General features: G+C 42.6%; 2 protein-coding genes across 3 annotated transcripts in view; both read left to right on the plus strand.

Annotated features, from left to right (window-relative positions):
- doc2b (double C2-like domains, beta) overlaps nucleotides 1-6,190 on the plus strand; it is a 125,657-nt gene that overhangs the window by 32,460 nt on the left and 87,007 nt on the right. The window lies entirely within an intron of this gene.
- LOC143518326 (uncharacterized) overlaps nucleotides 1-6,190 on the plus strand; it is a 32,989-nt gene that overhangs the window by 5,988 nt on the left and 20,811 nt on the right. The window lies entirely within an intron of this gene.

Consider the following 6,190-nt stretch of genomic DNA (forward strand, 5'->3'; position numbering starts at 1 on the left):
CTTCTCACATGCAACTACTGATCCATCATGCGTGTGTGTGTGTGTGTGTGTGTGTGTGTGTGTGTGTGTGTGTGTGTGTGTGTGTGTGTGTGACATCTGTCTTCTTAAAATGGCATGTTTATATATATATATATATATATATATATATATATATATATATATATATATATATATATATATATATATATATATATATATATATATAAACAGATGTTCAAGAATGTGCACCTGGATACATCAGAACTAATGAAGTAGTTTTTACCCTATAATTATTTTTAATGCATTTGATTATTAAGGATCAGATAAGGAATTGAGAGGAATAACATGAATTTATTATGTTATGTATATGTTTTGTATATGTGCTCCTGCTCCTACTTTTTGAAAACCAAAACATCACCCTGTCTCACAAGCCAGTAAGTGAAAGCAGTAATCTATCACCACCCACAAACATACTGGCTAACATGGTTAGTATGGGAACATCGCTCTTCAGAGGCAGCAAAGTGTCTGAGTCTTCACCGCTAGCTCCAAACTTGGGTGGACAGCCAGAGGGATCCCCGCTGCACAGGGACCACCGTGACCCATCACACCCTGAGCGATGAAATGCCAGCTAGGTTGTAGTAACACCAAGTGTTCCTGGTACCACTGACTCCTATAGACTATGCATATATTAGTCAGTAAGCAAAAACACCCTTTTTCTTCCAGTATGTCAGTAGACAGTATGTCAGTATCATACAGCAGGGCACTATTTGCGAAACTGTTCTGTGTGATAATATACAGACAATGTATAGAACATTTCATCATACTTTATTTCTTTAAAGCCTTATGGAAGCATGATTAAATGATGCCCATATTTGGTCTACATGGACTATGTCATTTGGTAGAAACCATGATATTGCAAATAATAAGACCCTTGGTTATGACACTTCATTGTAGAACACAACGTCCCAGTGTATTATACTGAAATTTCAGAGTAATAAACATGACGCTTTTTGCCGTGGCAGTATTGGATGCTACAGCTGGACACACAACTTCATGTACCTGGTATTAAATAAATAAATCTTCAACATGACAGTGGCGCTTTACACAACACCTTATAAAATACATAAAGCGCTGTAGTATATTTCAGTCCAGATCTGCTTCTCCAACAGTGAGTTCCTTCAGGAGGACGGAGTGTAATAAATGCGTGTGAAGGCTGGAGGGATGGCGACGTCTTAATGATGGGTGGGGGAGATGCTAATTATAGACCAGGTGCTTAACCTCTGACCCCACAAAGTTTGTCTCCATCGCTGCGCAGTGGCAGATTCAAATGGGGTGTATTGTACCTTCAGAGAGACCAGCTATCTGTGATGACATCACTTATTGGTATTGGCACATGAAAATTAGATGGGTGCACGTTTCTTCTTATGGTGGTTATGAATGGGATCCTTCACCACACACTGCAACTGGATCAGCCAGCACTAAGTATGTCAAAATCATTTTCATTTAAATCATTCAGATTCAAATGGGTTTCAAACTAGCAATGATGCTGTAGTTAATGCTGTAAATATATGAAATAGAAAACAGACATCACTGTCCTACAGAATGTAAACATCCAATTAAAAGAATGTGAAAAGTTCCAGAGACTGAAAGGTGAAATGTGTGTGAACCTTCCATGTTTTCTCCATTTGTGCTTTCTGTACTTCTTATATTCCTACACTTACTTTGTTTACATCTCGTGGGGCTGTCAACTCTATTTCCACTGCAGTTTTCTGCACTTTATGTCCACTATCACGATGTCTGGTTGGTCTTAGTTGTATATACTCGGTATATATTTTAAATATGCTTGATCTTGTGCTGCTGTGAGTAGTGGCTGCGTGCTGTCCTTCAGTCAGGGCTTATCCCTGCATGGTAGTTCCTCTGCTTTCATGGTGACCACATCCTCCACCTGACTCCATCATCTACACTACTCCACCCCTTCCGGCTGCTGTTGGGTGGTGTAACCTTCACTTTGGCATCTCCCAGTAGCTCCATTTATGGATCTGTACCTGCGACCAGTGATATTATGATGTGAGAGGATTCAGGTATGGACAGAACAACAGTTAAGATGGTGCATCTTCTTGAAACGAATGGCCACTTTATTTAGAGACACCTGCCTTTTCAAGATGGAGAATGGTGTGATCAAGAAGAAACACCCCATGAAAGAAGATCCTGAATGCAGCACCAGTGCTCCAACTAAAGTGTTCGGATGGAGAAACATCACCAGAGCAGATGAATGCAGGTTGAACCACGCTGGTCTGACTTTGGCATAAGCAACATGACCAAAGCTTTGTGTCAGGTGTCAACTGCTTGGGCTTGTGGAGGTGGAGTAATGGAGTGGGGAATGTTTTCTTGGCAAACCCTGGGTCTTCTGGTGGCCGTGGATGCAGATTTGGACATTGGATTTGGGGCATACCAGTGTGTTGTGGTTGAACGAGTTAATCGATTCACACCTATTAGATTCTATGCCACAATCAATTGCGTTGGTTTTAAAAGAGATCCAATGTACAGTGTGCTACTAATGTCTCTAATAAAGTCAAAGTCAAATTTATTTATATAGCGCAGGGGTGCCCACAGTTTTCAGCTTGCGAGCTACTTATAGGATGACCAAGTCAGAAAGATCTACCGGGGTGGCGGCGAACATAATTTGTTGAGAGGATTGCAGATTGGCTACCGTGAATGTCAATCAAAATACAACCGTCAGTGCAGATGTGCGATTCATCTACTACTATTTTATGTGACGTGATCTACGCACATTCCTTCGCGATCGACCGACACGTCCTTCGACCGGTCGCGATCGACGTAATGACGTAATGAGCACCCCTGATATGACGTAATGATCGCGATCGACGTAATGAGCACCCCTGATATAGCGCTTTTTACATGTTGTCACAAAGCAGATTTACAATCGTATGGGTCCAGAACCCTAATGAGCAAGCCAAAGGCGACAGTGGCAAGGAAAAACTCCCTATGATGGTGGGGATTAGGAAGAAACCTCGGGAGGACCAAGACTCAAAAGGGAACCCATCCTCCATTGGGCGGACCGTTAGCACAAGTCCGTATTTGTGGTCAAAAGGAGGTTCTACAGTTATAGTTAAGGTTCTTGTTCCCCGGCCAAGTAGTCACAGTCCCTTCGGTGCAGGTGGTGAGCCTCAGGTAGGAGCATCAGCACGTCCTCTTGCGGCATTGGCACATCAGTACATCCACCGGCAAGCCACACCATCTCCCAGGTGCTTGTAGGCGCTTGCATGCAATTGTCTTGGGTAGAAGCATGCAAAAAGAGACAATACAGGCTGAGTGTGTGGACATCAATTTAAACCACCATTGATTAAAACGTATATAGCTTACGTGCCAGTGATTAGCATATGACTCCAGCAGGCTAATCTATAGCAGCATAACTAAAGGGAGGGGTTCAGAGGTGACCACAGTCATGAGGGCTCACTGAGACATTGCTTTCCAGTCAAGTCATTGTCACAACTACAGTGATGCCATGACACAGCTGGATGACAGCATCAACATCTCAGATTACCAGAAATCTCAACGTCTGGGGGTCCCCGAGCCCCACACCTTACAAGGGGAATATTAACTGAAGGCTTGATTAAATAGGTGAGTCTTAAGTCTAGATTTAAAGATTGGAACTGTCATAATCTTGGATTGGAGCTGGAAGGCTATTCCATAATTGAGGGGCTTTAAAAGAGAAAGCTCTGCCTCCGGCTGAAGTCTTATACATTTTTGGAACTAGGAGAAATCCAGCATTTTGGGAGTGCAAAAGGCAAGATGGGCTATAGTAAGCAATGAGTTCACTCAGATATTGTGAGGCTAGACCATTCAACGCCTTATAGGTTAACAGAAGAATTTTAAATTAAATTCGATATGTAATCGGAAGCCAGTGTAATCCCGCGAGAGTGGGACTAATATGATTGAAATTTCTAGCCTTAGTTAGGACTCTAGCTGCAGCATTTTGTACAAGTTGTAGCTTCTTTATAGACTGTTTAAAGCATCCAATTAGAAGACCATTACAGTAGTCCAATCTTGACGAGACAAAAGCATGGACCAGCTTCTCTGCATCAGCTAATGAAAGTAAGTATCTCACCTTGGTGATATTACGTAAATGGAAAAAGGCAGACTTGGTGACGTTGCATATATGTGTGTCAAATGAAAGATCCGAATCAATAGTGACACCCAAGCTTTTTGCGGTAGATTTAGGTGTTACTGAAAAGCCATCTAGGGTAAGGGGAATATCAGCCCAATTGCTTCTAGCAGCTTTGGGCCCAAAAATCAGCACCTTAGTCTTGTCGGAATTTAGTTGAAGAAAATTAGACGCCATCCAGTGTTTAATGTCCTGGATGCAGTGGCCATTCGGTGTATACCACAGTTTATGGTGACCTGGGCATTTGGCATTGAGTTGGCTTCTCTTAGTGGTGGCCAAAGAGTAAATTCCCTCTTCAACAATAAACCATCCTAAGTGTAATCTCAGTTGTACTGCAATATAACTCATTGAGCATCCACCCAGAGCTGAGTTGGAACAGTCAGTGAGGAACATATGGGAGAAAGAATCGTCACATAACACTAGCGCTCAGTGGTGAAGAGATCTCAGAGCAGAGCGCCACAATCTCCCAGAGCAGGAACTAGGGCTGTCGCGGTGAAAGAATTTCCCCTGCGGTTATTTATGGTGGCTCAACACCGCGATATGCGGTATGACGCGATATGCGTAATTTGTCGTCTAAAATCTTAATTTTAGAGCTATATAATTGTTTTATTGTTTTTATTGTAAAGGGGTTCTTATTGTTTTTAAATTGCAAAGAAGACACAGTTTTAAGAGCAGTTAAATATGTGTTTATTGTCAAATAGAGAACACAGAAGTCAAATGAGATGCAGTAAGAACCCATGCTCTTTCGCTTTCTTAAAAGTGTAGGGTAAATATTTAAAACGAGATTTTAAACACAAAAAGAGAATTTTATAAATAAATCAATAAAACGAAATCTTTCCTTAACCAGAAGAATAACGTCTCAGCTTAAACCTGAGTTGTCACGTCCCTGTTGCACGCTAAGAAAACCAACATATTCACCTTATGTGGTTTCAGTGAGGAGCGGAAAGGGCTAACAATATTCCCGGCAGTACTAAAAACTCGCTCTGATGGTGTGCTTGTTGCACAAATGCACATGTACTTGCGGGCGAGTTTGGAGAGCAGAGGAAATCTAGCCTCATTGACGCGCCACCAGGCGAGTGGATCTGCGTGGATTTGACTTGAACCCGAAATGCTCCCAAACCGGCGAAGTCGCGTTTTGTTTTTTGACCAGAGCATCTGCCGTAGTTTCCATCTTTGAAAAAAGGAGACGGATTGTTGATCAGCCGCACCGGATGATAACAGGGGGTTGATGGGAAAATGACTTTAACTCTTGCACAGGCACTTTCGCATGGGAAAAAACACAAATATTGCGGTTGTTGCGGTTAATTCCCGTACGTTGCGATTTTCTCGTCAATAGCGCGGTATTGCTATACTGCGGTTATCGCAACAGCCCTAGCAGGAACCAGTCAGGAATACAACAGCAGATCCATCCAAGGGCATGTCAGAAACACGTAGAACTGAGAAGCACCTGGCCTCGACGCGATCCGTGTCAACTGGCTAAAGAAACTAGCAGCTCCGCATGGTTGACTAGCAGACAAAATGGACCTGCTGCTAAGTACCACCTCCAGTCCAGGCTGGCGAACAGAAAGCAGGCACTACTGGCCACGAAGGACCCCAACAAAGAACTTACCAATAACCGGCCTTTCCACAATGTGAAATCTCCTCTTAGGAAGACTAGTCACCAAGCTAAATGAATGTATATGTAAGAACATGAGCACTGCTCAGAAGGGGACTGGTAACAACATCAGGGGCTCAAAGCACCACCTGTTGAAAGATAAAGTTATCCACCAAAATTCCAAGAACATGACCAACCTAAGCACTTTATGGATTGAGTATTAGAAAGCATATGACACAATTCCACCCGCCTGAATACTTCAATGGCTGGCCCTGTATAAAGCCAGTAAGACAATAAGGGCTTGATCAGTTCAATGTATTGGTCATCCGTTAAGACTGTAATCTTGCCTTTTCTCGGTGTAACTCAGTTCTGTCTGAGAGAAACAAGAAGTGTCTTTTTCTTTTTTTCAAAAGGCGGGGTCCAGAGTACTT

The sequence above is a fragment of the Brachyhypopomus gauderio genome, chromosome 7 (genome assembly GCF_052324685.1).
Source record: "Brachyhypopomus gauderio isolate BG-103 chromosome 7, BGAUD_0.2, whole genome shotgun sequence".
In the NCBI taxonomy this organism is placed as follows: domain Eukaryota; kingdom Metazoa; phylum Chordata; class Actinopteri; order Gymnotiformes; family Hypopomidae; genus Brachyhypopomus; species Brachyhypopomus gauderio.